The 22,094-nt window shown below is 39.3% G+C and overlaps 1 protein-coding gene across 2 annotated transcripts in view; it reads left to right on the forward strand.

Annotated features, from left to right (window-relative positions):
* Positions 1 to 2,721: 2,721 nt before the first annotated feature.
* Positions 2,722 to 22,094, forward strand: part of HNF4G (hepatocyte nuclear factor 4 gamma) — a 60,028-nt gene continuing 40,655 nt past the window's right edge. For both annotated transcript variants that reach the window (XM_015620079.3, XM_015620078.3), the window contains exon 1: positions 2,722 to 3,004. The gene's annotated coding sequence lies outside the window, so the exon portion shown is untranslated. The remainder of the gene's footprint in view (positions 3,005 to 22,094) is intronic.

The raw sequence follows: 22,094 nt of genomic DNA on the forward strand, positions 1-22,094 counted from the left end.
GCGGGAGCGTGCCGGGCTGCTCGCCCGTGGCGGGGGTCGCTGGCCCCGCTGGAACGAGGGGGCTATGCCGGCGGCCGCAGCCCGGCGGGCAGCCGCCCAGCAGGTGTCTGAGGACACAGCCAGAGGCAGCCAAGTGATTAGAGGGGCTTCTTCAAAATGGCACAGAGATCATACTGTCTGGGACTTTTCCCTTGAGGTCAGCGCCTGGAAATATTCGTTATCTCCGCTGTAAAAGGCTTCGTGGGTTTTCTCCCCTCGGCACCGTCTCCCAGCCCTGCTCCCCGGGGTGTAGTTATGGAGAGATGTGGAGAGAAAAAGCGGTATCTCCTGCCTCCGATGGCCCAGCTGGTGCTTTTGGAGATACGAGAAGGATGTGGCCGCTGCCCTGGTGTCTTGGTGCCCCATCCTCAACAGAGGGAGGGAGGACTGGAGGTGGCGGGAGCCCCCGCCCTTGAGGGAAGCGGGAAGGGTTCCCGGCCATGGGCGCTGGAGCAATTTACAGCTACCGCGGCTCTTAGGGCGGTCGTATGATTTCATCGTGGACGTGACACGTGAAAATGCTGCTTCAGAGGTAGCACTGCCTGCGAAGTGATCACCAAGGGACTCTGCCGCACCCCACTCTTCCTCAAAAACGTTGGTAACTATAAGAGGCAACCACTTCATAAAAGCCATTTAAGGAAACGCTGAAGTCGAAATGAAAACCACTAGTTACATTAAGGTTAAATCAAATGTGGCCTTATGTAATGAGAAATACGCGTGAATATTCCCCTCACAGGAAAGAAATTCCATTTACTCTACTGCAAGCTATTTGCTTTTGGAACAAAGCAGCACCTTTCCCGCAGAAAGAATAATAATAACGTTTGCATACGCTGAAAGCTCTGGAATCAAAACGTCTTGACCCCCTTCTCCATCGCCCCCACCCCTCATCAAATATACCCGAATCTGGATGCAAGTTACAGTTGCCTCGGATGACCACATGGCTTTAGCTTGTTAACTTTATTTTAATTAAGACAGCAAAGAAACTCCGACGCATCCTCTTTATTCGTGTAAGAAAACTGGTTATTAGCCCATGGCATATGCCCGAGATTCTCTTAAGAAAGGTAAAAAACAACCCTCACGTAAGTGACAGTCACTTTTTAAGCCGGCTATTTGTGCCTGCGGATTGCTCCGAGGCGCGCTGGAGCCAGCAGCAGTAACGTTTATTTCACTGTCAGTGCTGCCCTTGCCTGCAGTATTTTATCTGCGGCAGAAGATGGGCAAGAACTCCTCAGAAACAAGTCTTCCTCGGCCACTTTTATTGGCCTTTCAAAAACCACCTTTGAAACAATACTGGAGGGCTTTGGATGTATTTACACCTTCCTTGTGGCTATCTGGACAATTATTTCCAGTGATTATTAATGTTTTATAATGCGGGGGGGCGTGGATTGTCAAGCAAAATTCTCTTTGTTCCCTTCAAGGGACAATCGAAAGCCCCTAGAAACCGGATCCAGAGTTTTCACGGGCAAATTCTGGAAATGAGGAATTGCCCATCTTAACGAGATCCAACAGCATGGCAAGGTGCCGCCGGTAAGAAAGTAGAGGAAACCCGCTGATCTGCTCGCTGGGGAAACCAATCAATCACCGGCCGCTTTCAGAGACTGGAGGAAGAGAACATTTTTCATATTTTTTTTTTTTCCAATCTCCTTCCTGTGTAGAGCCCGTGCAGTCCCTCTCCTGTGAGAGCGTCGTTAAATCACTGACACGGGTATGCGGGTACGGATGTCAAGCGTGTTCACGCACCCGCAGCGAGGCAGCCCCTTCTTATTGGGACTTCTGTCGGTCGTAAATGGGAACTTGTGCCAAACATCCACCCTTCACGCGGCCGAGGAGTGTGCCCCCGGATGATACCAGGAGTGACAAGGCACCATCCTTCCTTGAATTATTTCCCGTCTTCCTAACGCCTCTGTGGGTGTGAGCGGGTAGTAGCATAAGCAAGGCATTAATTATTGTTTCGAGTCTGTGAATGTTCAATGTCTGAAAGCAACAGCAATTATTATTTTAAAAACACTTCCTCGTGTCACTACCTTCCTAGCTCTAAGAGGCCGGAGAAGTGTCTCTAGCGCAGGGAACCCAGAGTTTGCAGTAGATCCCCGTGTTTGACCCCATTTCTTTACATAGTCAAGCACCGAGCTAAAAAGAGGGGGCTTCTTTCCTCCCGTGACAGCTTCAGTGGAGACATGAGAGAGACACCGCGACAGGAACATTTGAGGTCGGGGCGCCCGCAAATGTGTGGCTGCCCAGCACGGCGGGGAGCTGAGGGCCGCGGGCGGGTGCTGCGGGGACAGCCCCGCGGACACCACCGTTCGCTCGGACGCTGCGGAGCGCTGGCCTCGCCTAGCGGGAGACAGCAGGGCGGCCTGGGGGACATTTCCCCGCCCTTGTCACAGAGGCAAGGGCGACCGGCGGGGTACACTAGCGGGAGCGGGGCACTGGCCGCTTCCCGTCCTGGCGGCCGGGGGCGCTGCCGCGGAGCCGGCCGAGGGCACCAGGGCTGGGGCCCAAGGCCCGTCGCAGCGCCGCGGCTCCCGCCGGCCGCTCCCGGGCCGTGAGGGGAGCGGCGGGCCCGCCCGCCGGCGGGGCGCGGGCTGCGCAGGCCAGTGGCTGGCGGCGGCAGCACCAGCTTTCAGTTTTCATTGAGGCCGCTGGTTACTGTTTAACGTCCCCACCCACGTTTCAGTTTGTTTAGTAAATCGATCTGATGCTGGGGCTGAGGCTGCTGCTCTGTCGCCATTGAGGAAAGTTAATTCACCCTCACACATACTCTCTCTCCTCCTCCTCCTTCTCCTCCTTTCCCGCTTCAGCATATGGTGAGGACGGTGTCACCGCACCAAACAAGTCGCGCAGCCCAGCTCCGGGACGTCCGCGGGGAGCCGGGGGGTGCGGGGGAGGCAGGAGGCCCGGGGGATGCCGCCGGCCTGAGCTGCGACCGCGCCGTCGGAGGCCGAGGGACGGGGCGGCCCCGCCGGTAAGTTCCCGGGGGCCGGCGGCCGCCCAGTGACAGCCCCGCTGCGCCCGCCGCGCCGGAGGGGCCGACGTGCCCGGCGGCACAGCTGGCGGCCAAACGGACAGCAGCCGGTTTGGGGAGATTTTATGTTATTCTTTTTCAATTATATATATATATATATTTATTTTTTTTTCTAAGTCGCAGGGTCACGTGTCCCTGTTATCGGCTCCAGGGGCGTTGCGGGGTAAGGCGCCGCACTGGGCGCAGCCCCGAGCCCCGGGGCGGGGTGTGTGTGCGTGTCCCCGGGAGTGCGTGTCCCTGTGTGCGTGTCCGTGTGTGCGTGTCCGTGCCCCGGCCGCGCTGCCCCTGCGCCGCGTCCGGCCGCACGGCGGCTTGGCGCTGTGCTGGCATTTGTGGCTCCTCAACGGCCCAAGTCACGGCTTCGCAATGAGTTTAGGAACATTTTCTAAAGGCTTTTTTGGTTTTGCCTCCTTTATCGATTTCTCCGCCCCCGCCTTCATGGTCACCTGTGCAACAGATGAATCGTTATTGTAGAGATCTGCTAGTAGTAGCCCTTTGGCCAGTGCTGGGTGCCTTGTTAGAGAGCCCCAAAATACTTGAAGGGAAAATAATTCAATGAGAAAAATACAAACGTGAAATAAGCAAAGCAATCCAAGGGTGAGTTTTGCAGGTTGATCCAGATCTTGCAGTGCTGCAGGTGCACTGTTTACAGAGGATTTTTGATGAAAGCCAACTTTGAGATGTCACACTTGCGAGTTGAACTTCTGTTCCTGTACCCTGAAATGGGCAATATAGTCAAGCATTTTGGAAAGTAGACAGCAGATGACAATGGTACCAGTATTATAAAGCAACTTTACATGTTTTTGACAGTGAATCCTATTCCATAGTAAACTATCATAATGTTAAATTGGACCTTCCTCTGCATAGGCCTTGTAAAGTGCTGCATATGCTTTGATTTACTGTGATTTCTCATCCATATTACAAAGAAAGTGGAGTAATTTAACATAGAATCTCTGTTAATTAATTGTTCATTAAAACTGAGCTAGTGAATCAGACTTGCTATGCTACACGGCTTTCAAACCCCGAGACTCTTGTGTGCTGAAGTAAACTATAAAGTGCTGTGTCATTTCCCATATTCCTTAAGAAGTTCTTATATCTTATATAGGAAATATATTAAACATTTTTATATATGCAGGTGTTTTTCAAATACAATGATGAACACTATTTTTGTAATTTCATTGTTTTTCTCTTTTTCATAGTCATATGATAAGGGGAAAAGGGACAAAATGCTTAGTGATAGTTCAGTTCACCCTTCTCCTTATCCTTCAGCTTCTGAAGTATTCAGAGTAAAAAGGAATTCTGAAAGTACTGTTTTGATTGTGCAGTACTCTGTGTCCTGTACCCCTCTGTCCTACTGAAAGACACCAGGCTGCCTAAGTCTCCCTTTATACATGCATTAAAAACAAACAAACAAACAGATGTAGGAAAGGATCAGGATGATGTTATCTTGTTCATGGTGTTACCTTTGACTTTTCCAACTCACACATTTAGACTCTTTTCCTGGAATGCAAACTTTGTGTTTCCTTAACACAAAGCTAAACTTTCTCTGCAACTCGCCTCATATAATGAGAGGCATAACTCTTCCAAAATTTTAGTACTTTGTAGCAGAAGTTTAAAACTAGAGCAATGCAGAGGTCTAGTCTGCATTTCCAGGATGGCTATTGTAAGTACTCCTAGGCAGCATACTGGGAAAAGCTTCAGGTGGCATGGAACTACCGCTGCCCTCCATCCTTCCTCCTACCATGAAGGTACAATGAAGAAAATGGGTTTCTTGTGGCCCAGCTGTAATGGCCAGTTTCTTGGATGGCCAAGTGCTCTTTACTTCTAATTCATGCACAGAATTAAATTATCGCTGAGCCAACTCCCTAACAGAAGTGTCCTTGTACGAACATGTTTTATCTTTGCTGCTTCCTTCCCTCCAGATAATGGCCCAGTATTGCTTGCCCAGGTTTGAATTTCTGAATCAAATCCTGTTTGATTCTGCTGAGTTTCCCAAAACCTAGAGTAGTACAAGAACAGAACTCAGTCCTTAAGCTCAACATGGCTTTGGTTTCAAACTTCCTGGCAGACCTAATGTAATGGGCATATAGACTCCATAGTACAAGATGTTGCCCATCTGTTAAGCCTGTGGTGGAAAAATGGGGTCTGGTATGTCATCAGTGTTATCTGCAGATCTGCATCATGTACATCAAGTACTGCTGGCTATGAGAAAGAAAACAATACTTTAAACAATTTAATCCTTGGCAGCTCATTAATTAAAAGATACTTTCTGAAAAAGATTAAATTCAAAACTAATAATATGGCAACCCATATGATAGAAAATTTAGTCTATTATAACAAACAATAATTCATGACCGATTTAAAACTACTTCATTGGTATAGAGGGGTTCTGAGCTAAGTAGATTGTGCTTTTACATCTGTCAAGTAGCAGAGACAATGTACTCCATGTATTAATTGATAAATGGACTATTTCAATGCGGGGATCTCTCTGCCTCACTTCTCTTGCCTGTGAGCTTCAGAATATTTTCAAAATATTCTCTGATTTATTTGTTTTAGAATTTGTTGGTTTTTTTCATTTATTGAAGTTGTTTAGCTCTTCAGAAGTCCTCCATTTCTGTGTTTGAGAATTAATATTAAGCCTGAAAATCAGTTTGATTTGCCCATGCTGTGTCAGGGGGACAGCAAGTATGTCATATTGGGTAACAGCATTACTCTGGTATGGTAGATTTGTGATGTAGAGTGCCTTAGAGTATAAAGAAAGGTTTTATTTGTCTGGTGTTAGTTACCTGTTGTACATGATAGTATATTCTGTAATAGAATTAAATTTCTCAGTGAAAATGTTGCTGCAACATAAAAGAATGTAAGGTTGAGAGAAGGCATGGCTCTTAGGTTTTAATATATCATAATGAATGATGCATTATATGCATACTATGATGAGAAAATAAAGAAAATTCATTTTGAACAGATTAAGATGTTTAAATGTCTTGCAACAGCTTTGATTGAATCAAATGTTTTTCATTTCAAATTCTCAATTTTAAAACAGCACACCCTAAAAATCAGGTCAGAACGGTGTGTGTAATGTCAGAACTGAGATCTATCAAACTGAAAGGCTCCAACAACATTTTCAAACCTTTCTCCATTGTCAATTTAAGTTAATTGAAAATGAAAGGTCTCGCTTTCAGGATTGGGCCATTTAAATAGAAGCCTGCTGCTTTCATTTTGTAGAAGGGCAATCTCCCTCCACATACGTGTTTTTAAAAGGTTCATTCATAATTCTCCCTTCACACTTCTATTGGAAATGACAGAATTCATTATTTTGAGTTCTTGAACTATTTTTCTGCAACTTGGGTGATGAATTGTATGAGATCTAGTTCATAACGTGGCACGGCAACCCACAAGATTTAAAATTCTCAAGGCTCGATTTGTCTCTTTCTGGCATTCAGCTGGCACAGGCAAGGGAAGCTTCCATGTGCATCTTCTGCCTCTTATAGAGCAGGAGGTTGGGATTTTTTTTATTTAATACTGATCAAGGGAAAAAACTCGCACCCTTGCTCGGTAATTCACTAGAGGTATCCAGGCAACAAGGACATACATTACAGTCAGCAATATACAAGGTGCTGTGAGAATTTTCCTTGCCTCCTGTTCATCTGGGAATCCAACTGCAATAGACCTATGCAAACAGCACTGTTTCCACTGTCTATTTCTAACATGCAGTTTGTCTATAGACTTCTGGGGTTTTTATTTATATTTAGCTCTCTGATGGAAAAGGATTTCTTGATGTGTATCTGTTCTTGCCTAAATAAAAGAATTCGGCTCAGGTGGGAGATGAGGACAGAGACTCCATGAAATGACGAATATAACTCAGCTTGCAATTGATGGTGCATCTGTGGGAATATTGAAATAAAAATCCTCTTTTTGAGGGTAATTTTTGTCCAGGATGGCTAGGCTACACCAGCCTGGGTTGGACTTGATGGGGAGACAGCAATATCACGAGTTACTTGCTAACCAAAATAGGCCTTGCTGGCAGAGAGTTATGGTGATTGAATTTCCATTTTTCTTTGTTAAATAAACATATTTTCACTAACTGCTAACATGTATCAACACTCTGCACTGAGTGCTGCCAATTCATACTCTCAGAGCTGGTCCAGATGCTTGAAGATTTCTGACTACAATGACCCAGTTGATCACATATCTTAAACAGTTTTTGCACCTCTGCAGCTACAGTTTGCTTGTTTGTTTCTTTGTAAATGGATGATTATGACAAGAAAGATGATTCTTATTTATTTTACCTGTTTCAGCATTGTACCCCAAAGGCTCTTATGCCCTTTAGGATGATAATATTTATTTCTTTTGCAAGGAAATGCCAGACTGACATTATGTTAGCTAACAAAATTGCCTCAGTGAAGATCTAGACACTACTCAGGGACTACTAGATAGAAATGAGATGTGAGATGGTGACCATGCAGTGATTGCACATTTATACTCAGTCCCTGTCCTCTCTTGGTCCCTAACAGGTAGCTGGTACCTGCTGTTGTAGTTACAAGGATAAAATTATGATTTTGGAAATAGATAGGATTTTGTACACCAAATAGTTAAATACTTAATTGCTTATACTTGCCTACTCCCAACTGCCAAACAACTTGAAAACAATCTTTTCTGCTGGACTTTTTGGTAGGCATGCAGTGACCCTATTAGGTGGGATAAAGATCACATACATTGGCTGCATGGGGAGTTTTACATGGTTTCTGGAAGTTACCCTTTGATTTATATTTCCTTTTTTTGTCCTCACAAAAATGGAAGTAGGTTTTTTACTTAAAAAGAAAAAAAGCAATGCAGAGTTTTTGCTGCTAGTTCTGATTTTGATGCTAGGCATTATCTACATAATAGGCATGTATTATCCTTATGTAATATTTCTTGCCTTTTGGAAGAATAGTGATTGTTCTGACTTTCATCTCCAAATCCAAAGCATTTCCTAAAGATTTACATTTTTAAAGAGGCTGTAATGTCTTCCAACCCTCTTGTCTCTGGTGATGTTTTAGAGTGTCTTACCCTACATTATTGCTTTTAACTTATTTTCTTTTTGGTTTTTTTATCTGACTTTCAGTAACTATATTCATATTGATCACGCAATTTTAACTAGAGTTTTAGGGAGACTTAGGGACAATGCTTTTCAATTTACTTCAGTTTTGAAGTGCCAGAACTTAGGCAGACATAAGTTTAAGGTAAGACTTTGCATTTGATCATAGGAATATGAATAACTTTGGCTATGATAGTAAGGGGCAAAGAATGTAAAGAAAGGCAGTAAGGTTTATTATGTGATTTATCTTGTTATACCTAATTTCAAGCTCTTCTAGATAAGTTACAGTAGTACAAACTAGTCTCTTTAAGGGTTTGGGTTCTGACACCCAATCTTGTATGGAAAACTAGATTATGATATCAACAGGAAAACAATATTTTCAAAAATAAAATTAGAAATTAAATAAAAGGAAGCTTCGTCTGGAATTTCCCCAAAAGAGCAAAAAGTACCTTCAGGACTAGCATGAAGAAGTTTAAGTTGAAAAAAATGCAAAATTCATTAAGGTAGTTGCAAGTGTAATAGATTAGGGCTGTGAATGGTATTTGTTTCTTTGTTTATTATGGCTTTTTTATAAAGTGAATAAAGATGAAAAGAACTTACCTCAAATAAAAACTGTTTTGCAGGGTCTCTATCTTCTTAACTATTGTCATTTAGCATTCAGAGTAAAACCAAAGTAGTATGAACCAAAGCCATGGTGCCCCAGACTTTAGCACCCATACAACATTTAAAAATGTGTCTGTATTCCGTTCTTCAGAAGAACACAAGACTGGTTTGAGCTTTTGGGTTAGTTTAAAGTCCATTTTAGCCAGATTTTTCAGTTTTCTTTCAGATCCATTTGTTTGCACAAATACAAGAACTGAGAAGAAAGTGTACAAGTTCGCTGGCACAGGCTGATGCATTTTACTTCTATTTTCTGGCTTGGCCGGAACAAGCAAGGCAGTGTAAGGCATTAGCACCGCTTGCTTCTCCACTTAAGCTCTCATCTTCCGGAAAGGTGATTGTCCCCATAACAAAGGTGCCAGGATTAATACATGTGCTTGGCTCCAGTGGAGATGGTTGCTTAAATGGCCAAATGCTGGCAGACGCGTGTCGATCAAGTGGATGTTGAACTTGCACAGCTGAGGTCTGCATGCATGTCTGCCTGTGCTGGCACTGCTGAAGAGTCAGTCAGCAAAATCTGTAATTTCTTTTCTTGCTAAAAAGAGTAGGCTGACTGGTAGATATATAATGGAAGAAGCATTTGCCTGCTCAAAAATTTAAGGAGGACAACTCATTTTTCACATGTTTAACATGTTATTGATTAGAGGTAAACAGAAGAACAACTAACTCCACTAAAGTAATCTTTCTGGTATCAGGTCTATACAGATCTTTTAAATAATGGAGGAAAACTTGGAAATTTTCAATTTATAGGCTTATATTTCAAGGGCAAGGAAATGCTAAGCAGTTTGCATGCTCTGGATGAGAATGGGATTCAAATGTTAACATAAATTTTACCATGAGTTTTGTTAGTGCGGAATTTAATAGCAGAGTTTTTATCTTATTTTAATCTAGTAGGTCTAGTAATTTATTTTCCAAGATGAATTTGAGGCTGAAAGAGGGCAGAAAATGAAAGACATTCTCAATGATAATTCCCAAGATTCTGTGGTTCCAGAGAGCATAAAGGACTATCCTGAAATTAAGATACATGTATGAATTGCAAAAACCTTGGCAGGTAGAAAATGAGGACAGCTTTGAATGGCCTGAAGAAAATATCTATGAGACTGCAGCAAACGTTTTAACCCTTTATGGTCAGTGGTCTTATGTATCTTGTAGCTTTGAATTTGTAGTCAGAACTCTTGCTTTAAAAGGATGAAAAGTAACATTGTGAGCAGTCCAAGCAAACAGAGTGCTTGTTAAGCCTCGGACACATAGTGAAGGTCATGAAGGAAGAACTCTCTTGGTACCTAAGTTTTTTATTAGCTGGACAAAGTGACAGTTAAATAGTTGTAGGGAAGCTGCTGTTTAGAAGTTAACTGCTTATCAAACAGAAAAGCAGCATGCTCTTGGAAGTTGCTATGAAAACAACTTCTTTTTCTGCCTTTTCTGGTAATTTAAGAAGGTCAAAGTAATAGATTCGTATTTTTCAGTTTAAGAGCTCTGCTGTACCTCAGACAAGTAAAACTGGAAGCAGAAGCTTTGGGGAACATGATTTAGAAATCTGGAAAATGGATTGTGTGGTGCATTCGCCACAAAGGATACATCTGCTCGCCACAAGTGTAGTTTGTAATCCTGGAAAATCAAAGATACTCCACTACTCTTAGTTAGGTAAAGAATTCAACATGTTCTGTAATCCTTGGTAAGTCAAAAGTTTTTTTTCAGATACGAAGAAAAATATCTATGGTTTACTATGGTTTGCTAGTGGCTTCTTTTTGCAGGACTCCTTTTGTTTCACCTGCTCTATTTCATCCATTTACGGTTTGGAATTGGTTTGCCAAAGACCACAAACATCCTCATCTTTCCTTCTTTCTCTGTGTCCTGATCCTAAAAACACTGAATTCATATTTTTACATCATTTTTGTTTGGACCCAGTGCTGTTTTTTTCGTGATGACCCTGGCCCTAGAGTTGGTGTAGTTATACTAGGAGCTGCAAGAGGAGCTTGTGTATGTACAAGGATACCTTTGTGCTGGGAATGCTGGGAATTATTTATACTGTATGTCTTTACATTTTTAGATACAGCGTGTGGAGATATACGTATATTTTCTATATCTGTGAATCATATAAGTCTGAAAGTTGCTTGCCTTCTTGCTCTGATACAAAACATGTAATGCTCTTATTAGTATGTGACATAGTTAGATTCCTGTTGAAAATCAATAACTTTCCCATAAAGCAAGTCTTACATCCTTTCTTAAATTCATTTAGAATCATTTTGTATGCCTCATTAGCCTTGTAATTTAAGAAAGAATAAAAGAAAAAGAAAACAAACCAGCCACCTAATATTAAACAGTGTATGTAATTTAATTTTTCCGACCAGGGGGGATGTTTATGACACTAAATATATCTACTGGTCTATAAATACCTGTGTTTACAGTTGAACAGAACAGTGATTCTCAATCGGTGCTCTATCAGTCACTTAATGATAATACACAATGTGCTGTAGGTAGTATTATGCCACTGCTACCTTTCTTTTTTCTTTTATCTGCTACATTGCTTTTATGGAAACTAAATGTACCAGATGAAATACATTCCTAAATATTCTGTGTAATCACCCATTAGAAAGTGGATGGTCAATGTGAATAAATACAGAAATTGTTTTAAACACAGATCCTATACTTAAGCAGTGTCGACATTTAAAAGAGAAGATGTTAAGTTCCTGAAAGGAAAGACACCATATATCATGGAAGAATATTGTTGACTTCTACATAAAAGTCAGAGTGTGTGTGTTTGAAGTGCCTTGAGAAGATTATGGTGTGAGAAAGAGTCACTAGCTTTTATGAATATTCCTTGTAGTAATCCCATGGGAATTACACCAAATTAAAGAAATGGGATGGGGTTTATGATGGAAAAAAAACCAAACAAAGATAGGCATTATTTAAATTTAAATCTCTTATGTAATGAATGTGGAAAAAAATAAGAAATGCTTCATTTATTAGTACAGTGGCACCTACTTGATTGAGCAGTAAAATGTGCCTCAACGCCAAAACAGGTGCAGCTGTAGCAGACATAAGAAAAAAGTGCAAAGCATTTAACAGCTGCTTTAATAAAAAATTCTTCCCTTTTATAAAGGAGATGCAGTTTATAAATTTATATTTATATTATATTTATTTCCTACCTGTATTCAGTATTGAGAAATTTTGAATAAAGCAAACTCCTTGTATATTTAAATTTATCTTTTACGAATAGTCTCCAACAAAATAAAGGCAAAAGCAATAAATATTTCTACAGTTTATAGGGTTTTTTTTCTGGTGTGTGTGTTTTGGCTTTTTTAACAGATCCTTAAATTATTATCTAAAATCAAAATAAAATTTTAGTAATTTAAAATTTTTGAGTAGTCTAGGTTTTGACCAACACATTTTTCAGTTTGTAGGAACTCTACTTGTAATACTTTGGAATGATGTCACACATGTGGGAGCCTTAGTGTAGACTGTTACTTAAATAAAACATTAAGGTTTAGTAGCTACATTAAGAAACATTGTTGATTGTAATGAAGGAAAGAATCCCATCATTTTTAATTCCCTAAGCAATTTCTTCATGCTTATTGATGCCTGTTGATTGAGCCTTGATGCTTATTCTGTCTATATTGTTACCTATGTCTAATTAATTAATTCCAGACTTTCTACATGTATCACAAATATGTACATTTTTATTTAAGCAAAATTGTTGATTTTTTAACCTCTATGAAGTTAAATCTTGACTTTTCCTACTATATATATTTTCTCCCATTTTTAGTATAGTTGTGCAGTTCCATCAGAATTATCCTGCTGTAACAGAATGAAAATAAGTGTATGCGAGTTATTTATAGACATGAGTATTAATAAGTAAGAACAGTGTGTAGAGGTAATTTTTTCCATGCAAGGTCTGATTGTATATGTCTTCTGCATGTATTTGGAATTTCTTTGGCTTTTTGCTTTTTATTTTTCTTTGTCCCTCAAGTAGCCCACCAGCTTCTGCTAATGATGCAAGGAGAACAGCTGCCATGGTATTAAATGTAGTTTGTTGGTAGACAGTCATAGCATAAATAATGTGGCATAAAATGTTCTTATTGCATTACTGTAGATTTCAACAAGCAAATTTTTTGGAGAGAGGGGGTTAATCTTGGAGGAAATTTATTCTTTATATATATACATATATATATATAAAACTTACTCTTTAATGAGGAGCAAGAATACCATTCTGTGTTAGGGCATATATTGCACTCTGTGCATCTCTAGGACTGGAGAGCTTGGCTTTAGGGCAGAAAGAGACATAGCTGAACTAAAAACAGATGGAAGTCAAGATGAGGAATTTGGTGAAGATGTGGGGGTTGTAAGGCTCTGCTTTTCCACCTCAGGTTTGTAGGGGATGTAAGGGATGAAATGAAGTGACCAATGTCCAGCATCTGGAGTTGCTGTGGCCAGGAAAATCACAGTTCAGACATCAGCCACAACAGCTAATGGACATGGTTGGACTTCCAGATGGAGCTATCTTTGAAAAAGGACAAGCTCTGCAAAAATTTCCATTGCTGAGTCTGGGATTCTGAGTTATCTATTGTCCACAAAGTTTTTGGAGAAAAAGAACATGTTTTGGCTGTGTGGCAAAGGGATTTTTATATACAGAGAATGTTTTGGGAGTCAGCATGCAGTTTGCAAGCAGAGGAGAAAAGCCAGATTGATGCTGAAACTATGAAATATGGAATCAGTTGAGAAAGAGCACAGAGAAGGGGTAAAGAAGGAAGTGCTTACTTTAGGTACATCTCAGGCTGTGATGTTATAAGCCAAGAGGAAACTTGAACTCAGGAGAACCTGAAAATCAGGGGCAAAAGAGAAGGAGGTATGTTCGTAGGTATTAAAGTGTCTAAAAATAAGCATCACTGGAGCTGGTGTGGTGGTTAGGATTATAGGTGACTGATGACCTCAGGTTCAGTGCTTAGGCAGTATTAACAGGATGACCTGGGAGAGAAGATAGAGGGCTTGGAACTGAGCCTTTTAGGAGTCCACAAGGGAAAGGTTCTCTGCTTAGACAAAAACATTGAAAAATTAAAATGAGCAAAAATAGTAGCAATCTATTTATGTTACAAAGACAGTGGGAGAGCTGAGGACTTAGAGAAATGTGTATATTTCAAATATATATGTACACATATACCTGTTAGAGGCTCATTTTTAATATATTGTCAAATTCTTTAATGTCTCATTCTACACCAAATGCACTGTTATGGAATCACTTTGGCATAAACCTTACAAGAAAAAGGTACTACCTTGAAAAGTCACCAAGAAATCCTAGCATTTTTTGACTGCAGCCTAAACCTAACTTTTGAAAAGCTCAAGCTGAAGAAGTGAAAAATAGCTTGATTAATAACATTTCCGATTTGCAGCTGAATAAAGAATTCTAATGACAACTTTTTTAACAAAATAAAACTATTTTAATAGTCACAGAGATGCCAGAACATCAACATCAATATACTATTACTAATACATTAGTGCTGTCATGTGGCATATGTGAATATTTGCATCAGCTGTGCAGTCTGTTATGGATCACTCTGCTAACCAAACTAAAGTTAATTAAGTTACACAAATTTAGGACTTGCTGTGATAGAAGGTAAAATGGATTCCACCATTTTCATTAAACATGTTCTCATTGTGTGACCCTAATTTTTTAATTCAGTGCTAACTCCTTTTGTGTGTTACTTGATTGAAGCAATTTTATGGGCTTGCACTGCTTGTACCTCAACAATGGAACAAGTATAGATACAGACAATTGCTTCTTCTTGACTGCAGAAAGTACTCACAGCAGCCATTATATGAAAAAGTATTTTCTACAGTAGAGAACCTGAATTGATTCATTGCTCAGTTCTTTTAACACATACAGTGAGCCAACAACACATACAGCAGCTTAATTCCATGTATAAATGCCTGCTACATAAGTGTTTAATTTTTGGTGTTCTCTAGATATGTGTTTGAAAGAGAAGCTTCGTAATCTGGTCCTATGAGTTACAGGTATTACAGTTTATTTGAGGAAACTACCATACTGTATTCTATTGAAAGCTGTTAAAGTCATATCAACAGAAGAAAAATAATGCATGAACTTGGAAATTACAAGGAAATTTTAATAAGTCACAGAAAAAACTCAATAAATTTTGAAACAAAAATAAATTCGTTCCTCTGTAAGAGTTCTTTCTGCTGTGAGATCCTCTGCAGCGCAGTTCTTTGTGCTCAGGTATAGATAACATGAACATAAAGTTTTTTCTTGTCTTCCTGGTCATTCAAACTATTAAATGGCTGGGAAAAATCTCAGATGAGCAAAAAGGACTTCTAGGTGTTGCTATTACAGGAAATAATTGCTATTTACAATAATCACAGTTTAGCAGCAGTAATTCCACTAAATGTGTGACAGTCTGTCTCCATTTATTTGAATGATAAAATTTCAGCTGTTTGTATTTCATCTGGAAAGCACTTAAGATCAAGAAGTGTATTTTAGCCAAATAAACTATTAACACTGACACTCTGATGTGCCTGGAAGGAGGTCTTGTTTAACACTTAATGCTTCAACATTAACACTTTCTCATTTGGCAACAAAAGAAGCGATTGCACCTGTCCCTAGTTCGGGTTTACTTGATGAAGCAAAATAACTCACAGACCTTGTGAGAATGGAGCCCATAGGATTGGTTGTGGTCTACTTTCTCATTTGTGATTTTTTTCTTTTTCATTTTGTTTGAGATTGAATTTGAGAGAGGGCTTTGTTCCGGACAGTAGTTTATGGCAGTGGGCTGAAGAGATGAGATTTCACTGAATCATAGAACGAATACACAAAGAGAAAATATGTGAAAATTGAAATGACAAGGTAGAGTAGCTTGGTTGTTGAGGTAGATAAAAATAACTAGGTTCTCAGGGAAATGAGGTGGGGATTTTTTTTTTTCCTGAACTAGATTTACTTTGAACAAGAGCAGTTGAGATGGAAAACCTAGGCACTATAAAAACTTGATAGAAACAACAACAAAAAAAATTCATTCTGCTTTTGTAACTTCGTGTTTTACTATCTGTGTGATCCCAAAGAAGGCAAACTACAGTCTAGCTTCTGTCAATGTAATGTATCTAAAGGACTAATAAATAGATTTGATTAGAGTGGATTTTTTTTTTACTTTATTTACTATGCAATGTTGCTGTCAGAGCACTCAGAGATTTTGAAATACACAGGAAAATCTGTGTGTTCTGGCAGTTGTTTTTCTGGTTTGTTTTAAAAGCTAGAATAATAATTATTTATTTTAATTCCTTCAGAAATATTGGGGCAAGTTGTGACTGATCTAAAACATGGGAAATACACCTTTGTGAGCAGAATAATAAAGTCGGCTTAATGCCGTCATGCTGCAGTACTGACAAAGATGTGCTGGTTGGAATTAAAAAAGCCTGGAGTGCTAACAGCGCTCTCCAATTTCCAAACAACTACCCCCTCCTCTCTCATGTGGCTGTAAGAGAGAGAATTATTTTGCTTTTGATTAATAAGGAGTTAATTTCAGGTAAACTTCCTTTAACTGTTTTACAAAGGCTCCAAGAGAAAGCAGCCATCACGAGTCTTGGTAGCACACACGGGAGCTCGCTGCACCCTAGGAATGTAGAGCTTTGTAGTGAGAGGAACAAGCCAGGACTAAGCCCTAAGCGGGATGGTGTTTCCGGTTTTTTTATGTTCTTTATTTTTGTACCCGAAAAAAAAAAACCCATCCATTGTAGTCAAGTCTTATTGACTCTAAATGTGTGAGGACTGTAACATATTTGTCAGGTTTTACCAGTTTGCTGAGGTTTTCTGCAGAAATGCAGACTCTCATATTTGTTTATCTGGTTTTCAATTTCTGTTATTTCCACTAGATTTTCATGGAGTATTGCTTCCAGCTACTCTGGATAATTATTTTTCACTCTACCAAAATTATCAGTCTGGCACAAAATAGCCACGTTCTCATCCAAGCACTTTCCGCTACCAATTGCTTCACCAGTGAGGAATGCTTGTGTAATGTAACTGCATCAATCTCTTACTTCTCCTGCATAAGAAAATGGTGACAATTTACACTGTAGTTTCACTATTTTGTTTTGCTGCTAGATAGTCTTATGCTGTTAATTGACTTAATTGAGAAGTATTTATGGAGCTATACAAAAATACATCATGGGACAGTTTAAAAGCCAGTATTAATTTGCTGACTTCTAACCCTGTATTTGAGGTTCAGAGCAGACCCCCAACTGATCTGCACCATTACTGTGCTTTTTCATATATTTCTGTGATGTTTGTTGGCCTCACAAGGCCAAATGCCATTTGCTACCACGGTAAAAAGGTAGCCTTTGCTCTAGGATCTTTAACACTTGCTGTTAAAGATCAGGAAAGTTAATATTTCTACTGCAGACCTGACTTACACAGCCCTCTCCCTTTATTTGCTGAAATAAATTGGCTTCATTTTCCCCAAGTGGAATTTTCTGTCAAAATCATGTTTGATTTTGAAAAACAGTTTACTTCATCCTCTTTTTTTTTTTTTTGTGAGTGTGACAATTTGCAAAGGAAGAAGAACTTTAAGATTTCTGAAAGTATTTTAATTTGTTGTTGTTTTTGCAACATTCTACACCATTTAATTTTTTTTTTTTGGTGTGTGTGTGTGCGTAAAAATAATTAGCTTTGAGACCTTTGAAAGTGCTAGTGCCTCTGTTATGGGAAAGTTAACAGCTGGATGTTCAGAGGTTAAGTAAATGTATAAGACAAGGGTAATACATACACTTGACAAACAATACACTATAATCAAAACCTACAGTATCGGATGTCTCTATAATGAATAGACCAAACATTGAAATAATGGAAAAAGAGATTTTTTTATTTGATGATTAAATTTTACCAATCTTGTTCTCCCTCAGACTTTTTGCTGCCACCTGCTGAGGTAGGTTTTTGTTTGATGTTTATACCTGACCCAATGGAACTTGGCTGTAAGTGACTCCTTTGAGTTCTCTGGGGACATCTGGTTATTTGTTAAACAACTAACTGGGACTGCCAAGTTCCTTCCTTAAAAACAACGAAGTTAATTAGTCACCAAAGTTAGAGCAAGAGGGTGATGAGACATACTTGATATGAGTGAAAAGAAGGACTGTCCTATGAGATGGAGAAGTTGACTCTAGTAATACTTTCATTAATTTCGTATTCTCATTCTTATGCAATATAAACACCGTAGTTACAAACAACTCTAGTACCTTCTAGTACCTACTTGTACTACAAGTCTTCTTGCCTTCCTTCCTGGTCATTCGAACTGTTAAATGGCTGAGAGAAAACTCAGATGAGCACAAAGGATTTTTAGGTATTGCTATTACTGTAAATAATTGCTATTTACAGTAATCATAGTTCATCAACAGTAATGTATTTGAATGATAAAATTTCATCTGTATTTCATCTTTTGTATTTCATCTGGAAATCATTTAAGATCAAGAAATGTATTTTAGCTAAATAAGCAATTAACGTTAACACTCTGATGTGCCTGGAAGGAGGTCTTGTTTTTATTAACACTTTCTCATTTGGCAACAAAAGAAGAGGTAGCATCTTCCTGTAGTTTGGGTTTACTTGGTGAAGCAAAGGAGAGCACTTCTGCAGTTCAGGTTGCACTGAGAAAGCTGAAAGTAACTGCCATGGTAGTTTCAAAGACAGCAAATTAGGATCATTGGGAGGTACTAGTGAAGAACCATGACAATCCTGGTAAACCCACTCTTGATTTAATCACAAATAGCAGGTAATAAGTTAGAGTAGAACGGTACTTTCAGGCATTGACCATCACCACAACGCTCCATCAACTATTTTTTATGAAGTATCTTCTGTTGTGTGCCACAGTTAAAGCTTTTGAAAGTAGAATATTCTTCCTTGGTTCAGTGACAAGCCTGTCCAATATTTTAACTCAGCTCTCTATGTATATGTATACATATGTGCATATACATGTATATACATATATATTATAGGGTGAATATATATATTATATTACATATTTCATAAGGATTGTCACATTTCAGTAGGATTGAAAATGTGATGGTCCGTGTTCAATAGTGAAGGAAGATGCAGCCCTTGCCCACAAAACATTTGATGAATATCTTTGACTAAGTTGAGATGTTAAGTTGTTTTCTACAGTTAGCTGGTCTTTATTCTTATCAAAACTGTGGGGTTTTCCAATGTCAGGACACTTGGTGGGTGGATATTTCTCAGAAGAATGGAGGACTTATCAATGTTTGCTTAGGATCTATTGCATTCTCTGCCATAAAAGTAGCTATGCTGTCTATAGCACTCATAAATCTTCACCTAGTCAAGGCTACTGTCTCTTTCGTCATACAAGGCTGTGTTTTAAAAAGTGAGCATAAGTGTTTTTCATTTGAATTGAGTATAAAGTGAATACAATCTCAAAACTCCTAACTTCTTCATTGCTGGTTTTGAAAAGTGATACTTCATAATTCAGTTTGCAATATCTGATTGTTTATTAGCCCTGCCCCTAAAATCTCTTTACCCTTACAAGGCAAGAATATTCTCAGGCACATTCTCACCAGAGGGCACTGTTACACAAATTCTTACAGATAATTTCCTTTTGGTGAAAATAATGTCTGGACCTGCAAAAAATGGCGTGTTGATGTTGGATTGAGATGGACATTTTTCATAGGAGAGCTCTTTCTAATAAGGTAGTTTGAACTGGTTTAGTCTCTTTGTCTAGTTAAACTACATTTTTCCTATTGAGAAGTGGCCGTTTTTTCCAAAGATAAAATTTTGGAAGAGGGTCCATCTTTATGTGTGTGAATTAACTAAATTGTTTCAAACTCCATGCAGTTTATAAAAAACTGATTCTAAGCTGTCCTGAATCTTTAGATTTACACTGAAACAGTAGCAGAAGGGCAAAGACATCTATCTTGTTTCTATGGATTTTTTGTTTAAGAGGATGGAAAGGTAATATCAAGGAAAACCAGTAATTCAGCTTTAGATAGTTGTTATTTCTGGTCTTTATTAATAAAAAACATATAATCGGGAAATATGATTACACAGAGGATCTCTGCATCTATGCAGTTACACAAATTTGTATTTCTACTAGCTTAATGAAGATAGTTGAGAAAACTAAATAATGGGAAAGTTTATGCTTCAAGCTATATGGCTGTATTTTGTTGTGGAAATAGTCTAGTTTTGCCAGATCTCTTAAGAAAAGTCTTACTGCAATTTCTTTTCTTCCTGAATTTTTATTTATATTTTTAATAGGAAAAGATGTTTCAAGTTCTCTTGTATCTGTTTGGGCTTTCATGTGTATTTTTACTTCACTTTGCTTTAGTGTTTTCCCAAACCACACCAAAACACCAAAATTAAATAATATACACCAATTAAAAAGGAATTTTCCACAGCAAATGAGTGCTGACATTTCTTAATGATCACCTACACTTCTACTGAATGTGCTCCAGCATCTGTTGCTTGTGAGCTTCCATGGCTGTTTGATCATAGAGCAGACTTTTTTTATGTTAGGTGAGTCCATTATCTCTGGTCTGTGTGGCAGTGTCTGCAGCGAGTGAGCTGCCACTGAGAGCTCAAGGTGGCTGGGTGTCCTTTGGGGTGACCAGCAGTGAGGTGATTTCCTGTGGTGGCACAGCAGCCATCTGAAGGGCAGCAGGAGACAGGGAACCAGGATTCTTCTTGCTCTATTTTAAATGGTTTTGGTCTCAGCTGTTCAACTTTTCCCCATTAATTTCTTACACATAGTACTGGTGAAGTTGGCTTTACTTTCACGCTGTTCACAAGTAGGAAGATATTTGAAAATATTACTCCAGCTATCTTGTTATAGTTTGCATTTATTAATTTGTCTAAATAGTCTGTGTCTGTCACCGTATATCACAAGGACCTTGGAAAATGGTAAAAACTGTGACATTTTAAAAATTATTTTTTATTTATTTCTAAAAAGGGTTGCAGATTAAACCTGTGGAACTACAGTGTGAGCTCAGTGAAAAAGAAAGTCTGATAAAAATAAGTTTTGCAGCAAAAGTGCACACTGCATAAGAATCCCTAGGTGCAAGGATAGAGATGTGTTATTGACATAGGTGTGCCTCAGTGAACATCCTCATGGTGCGTGTTCCCTGTGTCCTGGTCTCTGATTGCCTTGCCTTGGGAAAGCAAGCAAATACCACAGCTCTTCTCCTGCCAACAGGGTTAATGAGAGGGAAGCAAGGCTGCCGGTGCCCTTCCATACCTCATCCCACTGCAATATGTGCCAAAGCTGGGGTATGTCAGGCTCAGGACCTGTCAGTGCTTTCTAGTTGTGGTTTTTAGACATTGTCAGAGTATAGTTAATGTTCCAAGAAGCCTTTGGCAAATTTCCACAAAAAAGCATGTAAGGAAACAAAGCTAACATGTGTTAAGATGGAAGATTTTTCCTGGATTAATGATTGTTTAATATAAAACAAAGGGCAGGGCGAGGAATTAAGCTTAAAGTTAGCTTTTGTACTGGAAGGAAATTGCTAATGAAGTCACACATAGATTTGTCCAGATAGATGGATATTCCTAGGACTTCTGTTCAATATATCCATGAGGACTTACTGAAAGGAATTGATTAGCGAGGTTGCAAAACTTGTCATTATTGCTGACCCACTGCTGCAGAGTACATCTAATGTACACTCACATCTTAGGTATTGGATGTAGACTTGGTAAACCACTTAAAAAGTTAAAAGAGCTTGGAAAGATGTGCCTCACCTTAGTGTCAGTCAAGATGGCAACCATCACAGTGATACTGGATAGGTTTTTGTAACTATTTCATTTCTTTGGGTGAGGAGCAGGGTGCTAAAGACAACAGACACGAGCTCTTTTCTCCACAGACTGCACTGGAAATCCTGATAAAACAGTCAAACAAGTTTGTGGGACTTCTAAGCATGTCTCTTTCTTTTCCATTAAGTGTTTTGTAATTTCTGCTGATTTTTCTGCAAGCCCTTTTGATTATGCTTAGAGTAGCCTTGATGCAGCATGCTTGAATTGCTGTATCAGTGAGATTTGCTAAAATATGTCACAGATGAATTGCAGGCCATTATCTATCATTAACTCATCTAGAATTTCATGGCAAAGTAAGTGCTATGTATGATGTGTTTTCTCAATTGTTACTGGCTATGTTGCTTTAGTATATCAGAATATGGCTGATAGTAAAGTCACATGCAGTTTAAATATATGGAAACCAGTTTAGGGGGAAGAATGGTTTTCATTAATAGCTGTTAATATTTAAAATTATTTAGATTTTTTTTTTCAGTTAATTTAGAAGTAAGTAAAAT

Source organism: Parus major, chromosome 2, assembly GCF_001522545.3.
Source record: "Parus major isolate Abel chromosome 2, Parus_major1.1, whole genome shotgun sequence".
NCBI lineage: Eukaryota > Metazoa > Chordata > Aves > Passeriformes > Paridae > Parus > Parus major.